Source organism: Calypte anna, chromosome 2, assembly GCF_003957555.1.
Source record: "Calypte anna isolate BGI_N300 chromosome 2, bCalAnn1_v1.p, whole genome shotgun sequence".
Classification (NCBI taxonomy): Eukaryota; Metazoa; Chordata; class Aves; order Apodiformes; family Trochilidae; genus Calypte; species Calypte anna.
Window position 1 is genome coordinate 125091123 of NC_044245.1, and position 12418 is coordinate 125103540.

A 12418-nucleotide genomic window follows, 5' to 3' on the forward strand; every position below is an offset into this window, starting at 1 on the left:
GCTTCCTTGCCCTGGCTGTAGCTGGGCTGGTGTTAACTTTCTTCACTGCACTGTGTTTTGCATTTGTAGCTGGAGCACTGTTAATTACACACTAAGGTTTTTGCTGTTGCTGAGCTGTGCTCTCACAGCATCAGATCTTTCTTTTTTTCTCACTCTCTGTCCCCAAGAAGCAGGCTGGTGGTGGGCAAGACACTTACAGGGCACAAACCTGGGACAGTTGGTCTAAGCTGGCCAAAGGGATATTTCACATGTTATGTCATGATTAGCACTAAAACAGAGAGGAGGAAGGTGGGTGGGGTGGTGAGCGGGCTTCCAAGGTGGGTAGTGATCAGAGAATGTGGGGGCATGTGTCCCCCTATGGGAGGCAGTGAGTGATTTCCTTTGTTTTCCTTCATTTTCCTCTTTCTTTCCCTTATTAAACTGTCATTATCTTGACTCATTTGCTTTCTTGCTTTTTTTCTTGTTTTCTCTCCCCATCTTTCTGGGGAGGGAGAAAGTGGCTATGTGGGTTCTTGGCTGCTGGCCAAGGTCATTAATCTGCCATCCCTAATGTTCAGAATTATTCTGTGTATATGTCTGATGGTGCAGTGGGCAACTAACCTAACTACCTTTGACTTTTCCAAAAGGGAATGTTACCTTCCTTCTAGGTTCTTCCTGACTTGTGAAATTACAGACACCCTCAATTGAGAAGAGAAGGAAAAGCCCTGATTTTGTCCTCCACAACAGTGTAAGAAACTCACAGAGTTGTTCCACCATGACTGCTCAAAGAAAGCAGATTTATGTAATGATCTTGTGACTCCTAAGCCAAAAGAATTAAATAATTGTAGTCACTTTTCAGATGCTCAGTTGTATGACTGGTCTCACAGTATGAGAAAGAGTTTCTTGGTTGTTGTGTTATTCTTGTTATCAGCAAATGGTTTCTGACCTCCTGCTATCTGTATGAGCAGTTTGAAGCTGCACTCCCGCCTCAGGAACAGTTCTTTATTTTTAAATTATTGAGTTACTAAGTAGTACATTGCCTGCTCTATCCTGTAAGGACATCCATGACAGGGTGGGGCCACAGCTTCAAGAGGAATGAAAGAGAGGACTGTTGGGAGTGGACATGCATCTGGACTAGTTCCAGGTTTCCTATCAATGTCATGAATCTGACATTTTCTGTGAGGAGACATCTCAAAAGGCAATATCGTCACAATAGTATGGTGCTGGTTTAATGAAAGAATGTGTTCTTGAGTGGATACCACTACTGTCTTTTGAGGTAGTGCCAACAGTTGGCCTAAAAGAAACTAGATTAACATTGGAATGGTTTTTCCACTGATTAATTGTTCAGCATGAGACTTATGGCAATGAAACTGCTTACGCCAGCTTTAAAGCAAGCTTTTATTGAGGAAAAGAAACAAAAAAGAAAACAAGAAAAAACCACAACACCCAAAACCCACAAACCAAACCAAATTCTCCTGCGTATACAGTTCCTTTCTTTGTGTTTGGCACAATACTCTAATTCACATTAAATTCAGTATGATCTTAACATCATCTTGGGGTCATCATAGATTTTCAGTGAAGGACATTTGGTACTTTTTCCTAGTAAAAACTTTTATTTAATGTGTTTATGAAAAGCCTCTCTACCTATCTTTTGATTGGAAGCTTCATTTCCATTTTTGTATAATGCTGATGTCTATCAGGCTTGCTCTGCTAATCTGATAATTAGACTTTTGAATTCTTCAAACTGAGTTGGTAATGAAATGCAGCTGCAAAGCAATAGGTACAACTCAAAATAACTGCTAACTGCTTCAAAAATCAGGTCTGAAATCATTCCTTTGCAGCAGATGGAACTTCTACCTAAATAAAGACGCAGTTTGGTACAAAAGTATTTCTTCTTGGCTCAAAATGTCCTGTGCACATGCAGTGTTTCTTCAGGCCACTTAATAGATAGCATCACCACTTTCTGTCCACTGTTAAACCTTGCTGGTTTAGAAGTACAAACATCAATTCATAAGATTTTGTTTACATCCTGTCCTGTCCCTGGCTCACCAAAAATTATGTTATAGCCAGCTGAAGTTTTAATTCTGAGGTTCCTCTTGTGAAAATAAAAGCACTTTTCTTTGCAATACCTTCAACCAGAAAACACACCTAAAACCACAACAAGGCTATTATGTTACACCAATATAAACAAAGGAAATTATTAATTAAAATATTATATTATACATTTTAACACTTGTTACTTGTGAAGTGTAACAGGATATAATTCCTGAACTGATGGTACTAGACTGTAAATGAAGTGAAAGGAGTCATTGAATTTAGGAGTAGCTAAAACTGTGATAGGAACACAACCAACGTGTCCAGAATTTATGCTGATGGAAACTCCTTTGTTTTTCTAATCTGAAATTAAAAGAAAGGTACCTTTTTAAAGTATTTGACAATTATTGTAGTCATAGATATAATCACTGATATTGGAAAGTTTTCTTTTTACAAAGATTCACACATTTTTTTCTCTGGCAGGTGTCCAATTTTGAAGGAAACTAGCTATTCAAAATACAGCTGTCTAAACTCATAACACACACTGTCCCCTTAGCTTTACAATTTAAATCTGTTTCTGCTGAAATTAAACCCCAGATCCAGGAACGTATCTGATTTAAAGAAGTTTACTCAGCCTGACTAAATGTCTGTGCACCTTGCTTTGGCACTAACATTTCTTTGCTGTATCTCTGGTTATATGAATAAGAAGAAGGATGTTTCTGTCTCTGTCAGGTAATGAAAACAAACACATAAACCAAATATTGGATCTCAGTGTGATTCTTGGCTTTCAGTATAGTTTTAAATAGTGTCATTTGGGCAGAACAAAATGCTAGAGATACAGGCTTTTGAAGAAGCTTGTTCTTAGATATTCTTTATAGTTCATTCCCTATTTTGCATAATGTATCTGCTTGTTCAGTATATAGACAAATGAGGCATGAAATTATTAATTGGGATCATAGAATTTTTCATTTTTTTTTGTTTAAACTCTTTGAAGGTAAGATACATTTTCTCAAGAATGTAACAATGTAATTTATAATGTCAGATCAGAAAGTTTGCCTGCCATTATAACTCCACATAAAAAAACAATTCTTTCATAATACAATACAATAATTTGATTTAAACTTCTTGTAAATAGCTAAATTAGATGGTATAAATTCCTTGAGATGGATTGTTTTATTTCCTTTGGATGACTACAATATAACATCCAGGGCATGTACATAGCAATGAAATGTCAATACTTACACCTAATGCCTTAATTTCTACAAAGGACTCCCAAAAGATTTCTGTTAATTACATGAGCACAGTTGTATGAATGTACAATAAGACATTTATATAAATACCAGAAAACCCAAGTTCTCACGTACATTGAAATCCAGGTAGTATGCTAGAGACCCGAGAAGGACTTCCTTTCCCAAATTAGTTCAACTAATCACATATTTGTTTATCTGCGAGGAAAAGAACATCATTTGAAGAGGAAAACAATTCTTTCATATGAGGATTATATTCATAAGAAGCCTACATTCCCTTCTCCACACACTGAAATATAAGGGGAGGCTGAATATTTTCAGAGGAAGAAAGGGTTCAACACTACTCATCAAGGGCACATTTTTATGATTTCTTTTCAACATATTATAAATACTTCAGCAGAGGAAGAAGAGAGAGATGTCCTAAGTTACAGCACTGGTAGGAAACACCCCACAGACAGATGACAGCTTCGAGTGACAGTTTCCAACAATGCATCCCTCAAGTAAATTGTCAGAATTGTGAAACAAACTTCCATCTTCACTCCCCTCATTATGACTGTAATGTATGTGTCTAACCACACTGCTTTATCCAGTTGTCATTCTTTACAAGACCAGCATCTCTGTTTTGCAATGTCCATGTAACAGCCTAAAATAACATCAGTGGTGAAAAACCAAGCCATTCCCTCTTCCTTGTATTTCATTACGCACACAATCTAAAAACTTTCCAAAAGAAAGCCAGAAGTCCAGCTCTAACCTCAAAGACTGACAGCAACAAAAATAGGTCTTATGTTGGCCCTGAAGTTCATTTTATCTTTTGTTATAAGGTATAATATCTGCTTTTGGTTCACAGAGTAGAGGAGGGAAGGAACAGTCATCTACTTATGGAGACAAGATAGCTGGTTGAAAGCATCCTTTCTGGCATCTGAGATCATTCTAACATTTTAACAGCTTAAAAAAAGTTGCTGTTTCCTGGTATTTCTCATGCCTTGAAGGTCAAGTGTATCTCAGTACATAATGCATCAAGCTGAGGAAAACGTTGTGTCATCTAATTAGCTATTTTAGAACCTATTATGAAAAAACACAGGTTAAATGTTTTGTCAGGAAGAAAAAGATTAATGAGTTGCTTGAAAAAAAAGGAATAGTTCTAGCCTGGATATAACATTCTCCACAGGTCTGGGAAGAGTTCATGGCTTTTTGTTGGCAGTTTTTATTTTTTACCTTGACAGCAAATGTTAGGTTGTGTCACCAGGAGACATCAGTGAGTATGAGTTGTAATTTAGAGCCACTGTCCTTTTAGGGGGAATCTCATTCACTTTAATTATTAATTGCTGATAATAAAGACTTTTTAGCTCACCTTCATTTAAAATACTGTGGTTTTCAAATGCATCCAAAAATCTATACAACAGAGGGAATACCTACATTGTCTACAAACACTTCTAAGCATGTAGCTGATTATGAATACATTTCAAAGAGAGGAATCTGTATCAATTCAAAGACCTGTGCCTTCTTATTGGTTTTTGTTTGTTCTTTTTTTCCATCAAATAAATTTTTAGAAGTATTCCCTAAGGGATATTATTAGCATTGTGAGGCTACTATGCCTCCATTCAAAGACAAGAAGTCAGTAAATGTTTTAAAGTATCCCAAAACACCTCCTGCAAGACTCCTCTCTCCCTCTCCTCATGTTATAACAGGAGGCCCCACTCAACTATAGATAATCTTTCTAAATTATCCCTACTGTCCTCCTGTTATATACAAGGGACATTTAATGCTGTTGTTTAATTTCCATTTTCTGAAGATGTGGTGAGAATCAACTATATATTATATTTTTAAAGAAATTTGCTATTTATATCAGTATTTGCTATACACTTAATTTATGTAAATTAATATAGAATGTAGACAGATATAATGTCCTTTTCAAACAAACATCTACTAGGCTAGCTTCAGGGAGACTGCTTCTCTTAATGATGATTAAACAAGTCGTTAATAGTATTCTCATTGTGAAGCTTGAACTCCTGCAAGTCCACTGACTTGAACTGCTGCAACTTCACCAGAACGGGGTCAAAACTCTTACCTGAATCCTCTAGGATCCAAAACTGAAGCTTACAAATACTTTCTTTTTCTAGTCTACCTGTATTTGAATCTCCTTGAACCTTACTCTCTTTCTTAAATCATAATGGAGACAAGTGTTGAGCCTTTTGCTTCACACAAGAGACTGTTACATCAAGTTGAGAAAACTGAATCAGTATTAGCACAGCAAAATAACATCTTCCCTAATTTCAAAGAGAGATCTTAGCAAAATTCTGTTATGCTGTGGTGAGTTGACCCTGGCTTGATGTCAATTCCTACCGAAGCTGCTCTGTCTCTCCTATCCTCAGCTGAACAGGTGAGATAAAATATAGTGAAAAACTTGTGGCCTGAGATAAGGACAGGGAGAGATCACTCACCAGTTACCATGACAGGAGAAACAAACTTTGGGAAGGAACTATTTGCAAAGGCATGTAGCAAGATGATAAGTGATAACGACTTAAACTGGAAGATAGGAGATATAGATTAAACATTAGGAGGAAATGCTTCACTCACAAGTGTGGTGAGATGCTGGAACAGGTTGCCCAGGGACATTGTGGATGCCCCCTCCCTGAAAGTGTTCAAGACCAGGTTGGATAGGGCTTTGAGCAACCTGGTCTAGTGGAGGCTGTCCCTTAATGTTAATTAAAGAATTAGATGTTCTTTAAGGTCCCTTCCTACCCATACCTTTTTTATGATCCTTATGATTTTTGACTTCAGAAAATCAAAGTTATCACCAATCACAATCAGAATAGGAAAAAAAATTTAAATCTTAAACATCTTTCCCTAACCCCTCCTTTCTCTTAGCTCAACTTCACTCCTGATTTTTTTACCTCCCCAATCTCATCCATCCAAGAGGATGAAAGTTATGGACAGTTCATCATGTTGTGTCTGTTTTTCCTTTGTCCTTGGTGGGGGATAACTCCTCACACTCTTTCCCTGATTCAGCATTGGGTCCCTTATACACAAGACACTACTCCCCTACTCCAGCACAAATCCTTCCCATGGACTGCAATCTTTCACTAACTGCAACAAGTGTGAGTCCCTTCCTTGGGCTACAGTCCTTCAGGAACTGACGACTCCGTTGTAGGCTTCCCACAGAGTCATGGCTTCTTCATGCACAGACACATATTCCAGTGTGAGCTCTTCTCCCCATGGGCCCACAGGTCCTGCAAAGACCCAGATCCACTGTGGGCTTCGATCAGGGTCAGAGTCTCCTTTGGACATCCACCTGCTCTGGTGTGAATTCTGCCAGGGACTGCAGGTGGATATCTGTTCCTCACCATGGTCTCCACCGTGGCCTGCAGGTCAATCTGCTCCAGTGCCTGTAATACCTCTTTCCTCTCCTTCACTCACCTTGGGGTCTGCTGAGCTGTTGCTTTCACATATTCTCACTCCTCTCTCCACCTGCCATTGCACAGTGGGTTTTTTTCCTCATTCTTGCAAGTGTTACCCCAGAGGCACTTCCACTGTCACCAATGGGCTCAGCCTTGTCCAGTGTCAGAGGTGTCTGTGAGCTGAATGGCATTGGCTCTGTGGGACTTTCGGGAAGCCTCTAGCATCTTCTCACAGAAACCACATCTGCAACTCCCCTGCTACCAAAACCTTGCCTTGCACAGTGAAGTGCATCCAGGTGTGACTGTGTTTTTAATTCTGATTTACTGTATTTTTGTATTGACTGTTATGTAAGCATACACCATCTCAGCTGCTTGGAAATATTAATATCTTTATTTCTGCTTAGCTGCTAAATTAAGCATGTACAATCAATTTTTAGTTCTCTGGCAATGGAAAATGTCTTTTCCTTATAGCATGAAGTACAGTTTTTTACTGAAATCACTACTGCTACCATTTGTATTAGAACTAGGCTGCCACACTTCTGTCTTCTAGAAGCACATTTATACTCAGAAAGCTTTGTGGAATCCTTGCAGCCACCTAGTGACAACCCGTGCTGACAAAATACATGCTGCAATGTGGTTTAGTAAAACCAGTATCCTTTGCATAACCACCTGGTGCAAAGCTTGTGAGGTGAGGACAAGTGCATTATGGGTTGCCAACACTTTCACAGAAAATTTGAGACAGCTTTAGAGCAGGTTCACAGAGTTCCCTCTATTATACGATACTACAGCAACTCTGGAAGAATATCCACTAGGGTAATTCATTGCAATCTATAGTCTACTCTTATGTTCACTGATTTTAAACTTTTACTTTTTTTGGGGGGCAGAAACTTGAGCAGTGAGTGGATCACTTAGAGTCGCCTGGGTTTATGACACAAAACTTTTTTTTTCCTTTTTTTTTTTTTTTTTCTTTCAATGATACTAGGCTTATCAAGTTTACATGACTTATGTTAAACCCAGAATAGTAGAGGTGCTCAGCCCAAAAATTCTTAAACATATTCTGAGTAGAGCAGATCGAGATCTAGTTACACATCAGCTTGAAAATTGTGTAGCCTCATCAAAAAAATAGTATTTACCTTGGTAATTCTTTTTCTAACAGAATATACTTGGGGTATTTTAAATTATTTTCAAGTTGAAGAAAAATTAACATATTTATTCCAAAATCATTCTTCTCTAGTGTACAAACAAATTTTCTTTTTAAAACGTAAAGATGCTTCTAAACTTTTTGTATGAGTAATTGCTGAGGTGTGGAGTTAGAGATACTCATAACAACTTTAGATTTGTTTTAAATATTTTTCAACAAGCTTTTCTGTTGCAATGACAATTCCTTACTGCTTTTTTTATTTTGGTTGTTAGGAACAATTCTAACATTTTCTGCTACCTCAGAAGTAGTCAAGACCTTACAAGACACATATAGAAACACTTATAATGCCTCTGTGAAATACATTGGATAATAAAAGAAACAGGAATCCTTAGTAATTTTACTATCAGCAAGTGATGACAAGAGTTTCTCAGGGGTGTGAGAATGGCGTGGGTGTGCAGTTGGTCTCCAGAGAAATCTGCTCATAATATCCCCAGCACTCTTACTATCTAATTTCTGCTGCAGATGAGGATTTGGACTGCCTACCCAAACAGCAGGTCCTCTCTGGCCATGTGGTACAGCCTGGCACTGGCATCACAGCTCAATTGCTTGTGGCTCATTAGCTGCTTAGCCTGGTGCCCTGACCTTTTGGAACAGATGAAGAACTTTCAGTCTCTGCACTTCTCATTGACTGCCCTCTTTACCCGACACTGTTCTTAATATTTGACTGTGATTTTTGGATCAATGAAGAAGATTGATATAAGAGGTCAGAATTTTTTTCCTAGATTTTGATAAATTTTTGTATACTGAGTACTAATTCTAAACCAACAATGAGCCTGAAACTTCGCTGTGATTCATAATACCACCTCACAAGTGTTCTCGGGCAATGTTTAGAAGTTAAGTGATGTGACATTTAGGACTGGATGAGAAAAATACATCAAAACTTTTCCCCACAAAATTTATTTTTTAAACCTCCTTTAAGGATGAAACATTCATACAAGGTTCATTCAGAGAAGGTAACTATGGTATTCTCTTGCCTGAGATAAAGCAATTCTTCAAAAACCCAGTTTCACATATAAACAAGGGAATAGGTATTAACCAGAGAATTGTATTTCTCTGCTTTAGGGTCCTGCTTCACCCCTCTAGTTCTAAAATCTTCAAGGAATGAAGCTGTAGTCACTACTAAAAATTCCTGCTGGAAGAAAGCTACCAGTGGCCTGTACTTCTCTGCTTTAGCTATAGCTCAGTCAAATATATTCTTGAATAGCAGGTAACTAACTAAACCTGCAGTGGTTGAGCTTTTGAGTTACCATTTTCATAGAAAGTACATGAAATTGTATAAAATGTTCTTGAACCACTTGAACCACTCTAGTAAATTGCATTGCAGAACTGTTTAAATTCTTGCTTTTTTTTTTTTTCAGTTGAGTAGCCAGTAATAGAAAGATGGTTCTACTGTGATGAGAAAGCCTAAGTCCATTTTGATTAGCAGCTCCTGTTCAGATACAAATAGTCATGAAAAAACAAAATCAAGAGGACCTTAACAGAGGAACAGAAATAGAGAGAAATCAAATGTAAGTCATACAAGTTTAAAGCAAAGTGATGGATATTTTCTCTACCTTTCAACAGATCAAGCTGTAGGACTTAAGGAGAGTGTAGCAGGAAAGAAAATGATCCATAGTAGTTGAATAAAATGTATATATCAAATATCAGTCCAATACTGACAGTGGTCTACTCTCTCTTTTGTATGTTTCCTCCATTGTATATCTGTCCCCTCCATAAATATAGAAAATTCAACAAGGGCTATCTTCCTAGTTAAAGATTCAGGCCTTTGCATAACACATCCATATAGGCTCATTTCAGTGGAGCTAAAACTGCCAAAGACACACTGTGAAAATATTAAGTAGTTTTCAAATCATTACCTGATATTTCATCTGCCTAGCTTTGAAAAAGGTACACTAAATCACTTAAAATGCTTTGGTAATGGACTGGTAATAATTTATTTTGAATGGAGAAAATTTTGTAATGAGACAGGAATCATCAGCTTAAAAAGAACTGTCACATGTATGAGATTGTGAAACCAACACTAGACTTTATAAAGAGAGACCTGATGAGTTCAGGGATGAAAGTTTGAATATTGCACAATTATCTGTTAAACTACAAGAAGGAAAATGAAAAAAATACTTGCTGCCTGTACCATCAGTTGGTTTTCACAGTGCTCATTTTTCAAAATGTTCTTGATTACCTTTAAAGCCTTACTTGTGTGGTATGTAGAGCTCTTCTAAGCCAGGCTAGTGAAACTGAATAAGGGGATTCTAAGTTAAACGTGTTTAGACTTTTACTGACTGAAAAACACTGAGCGGGTAACCATTTTATAAAGAGCTGGTGTTTTGGAAAATATGCTCAGTAAAGATTTTGCCATAATATTTGGCTATGCAGTAGAGGCATTCCAGTGTCTATTTTGAAGAATATTCTTTTTTTCATTCCTTACCAAGTGGGAACTGTCTGTGGAGGGGGGGACACAAACTGATGGCTTCTGCCTGATTTCATCCTGGGTTGAGGTGTGTGAGGCACCAAACACTCCTGGTCTACTCCAGAAAGGCAGATGAACATATGCTTAACTTTTAGTTTATAAATGCTTCCTTGAACTCTGTCAGAGCCCTCTGTGCATGACCACAAGTAAAGTTCAAAGCAAAATACTTGTGGTCTGTAGGCAGCAATCCCACCACATCCACATGAACCGTTGTGTTCCTTGGATGAGCTTTTGGTAACTGTGCTAAACTGCTCTGGGCTGAAATCCTCCCTATTACTCCCATTGTTCCTCTGTATCTGCCTACTGCTTAAGCTTTCCCAACACTGCTATTTTCCATGTAAGTAGGAGGAATGGAAATTCTGCTTCCATTACATGTGTATGCTTGTGTGGTGCATACTACACAGAGATGTGCAGTGCCTGTCTACTTTTCTTGACTTTGGAAATAAACTTCTTCCTGAGTAGCATTGGAAAGTGGTCTTGCTGTGATATTCCTGAAGATGGAGGCAATTAGAGAGAAAGTGTGTTCAAAATAATATGGCTTTAGTTGTTTTTATTTCCTTCTCTTTTACTGTAAAAGAAGTGACTTATAAAATATGCATTATCTTTCCATGTGTGAAGGAATACAAGCATTCATAATTTCCTGGAATGTTGTTTGGCACCTACTTAGATATGAGGATCCCATCCATTTTTGCAATATTTCTCTGGGAAATGAATGCATTTATTAGACTATTAGCACTAAAGCAAAAATTATTTTGCCTTGAAACAGTACCTGGTTTCCTAGAGGAAAGATCAAAAAGAACTGAAATACCTATATTTTATAACTGATATGTAGATTTATGTAAAAATATGTTGGAGGTCTTTTCAGGGATTATTTTTTTTTTTTTTATCTATGCCCACATCAATGTTTCAGGCCCTTTTTTTCCCCTGTGTTCCTTTGCCTGTCCTTCTATGCAATTTCCTTACTCTTTTTCCTTGCAGTATTTCCATGAACTGATCACGATAACTTTTTCAACATTTCTTTTTCAGTGTTTAATAAATCTTAGAGTAATTGCAATGTCAAAATTACTCTGTAAAAAATCATTGCAGTGGTTTGTAAAGTACTATGATACAAAACAATGGGAAAAAGAGAGGAGAATAATTCCCTTTATGTAAAACTGCAATTCTGATTTAACTCACACATGACTAATACATATGGTTTTATTTTGGGAAATGTGCTACACCATTGTTTGCTATAATGTCTGCCACATGCTGACGGTTGCTTTTTCATTTAAGAATAGTATTTTGTACTCTAGACAAAATAAAACTAAGTTATTTTCATATTTCTAGACAAGCCAGTATTTTGATAGTTAAAACACTGGCATATATTGCATAATTTCTGTTTGAAAGGGTCAGTGAAGGGCTAAAAGGACCCTCACTGTGGGATTTTGTGCTATCTAGTCTAAATTGCTGTGTACCCTGGGGTTTTTAATCCAATGCTATATATTTCTAGTAAAGTGCTTGTATGTAACTTAGTTACATATATAATTATCATTATAATATATATTATAATATACATATATGTAGCATATATGTTATAATATATAATTATCATTATCATATATAATTATCATTTGTATTAAGTTACAAATATAATTATCAGTTTCAAGATCTGCAGGGCTAACACTAAATTCCTAATCTTTCTTTCCCCTTGTCAAAGTCACCTTGGATTACAGCACCAGAGGCATGGGATCTGGACACCTTTGATTTAAACTTTGCTCTTTCATGACCTGTGCTTCCAAATTGTGTTGACATCTACCATTTCCAGTTACATAAATGTCCTGGTTTATCCATTCATGTGTTCAATACCTGTCTTTCCTAGGACTTTTCCCTGCAAGAGCTGATAAAAGTGGTCCTGCCACCTACAAAATGTTTTGATGCTAAGTACGAAATAATAATTTCTTTCACATCATAAAAAATAACAACAAATTCTTGCATTAAAAAAAAAAGTACTTTTCCCAAAGTCTAAGCACTTATGTAGTTCAAAAGGAATTAGATTGACTTCGCTGACACAAAGAAAACAGAATCATAGATGTATAAAAACACAGAATTAGGG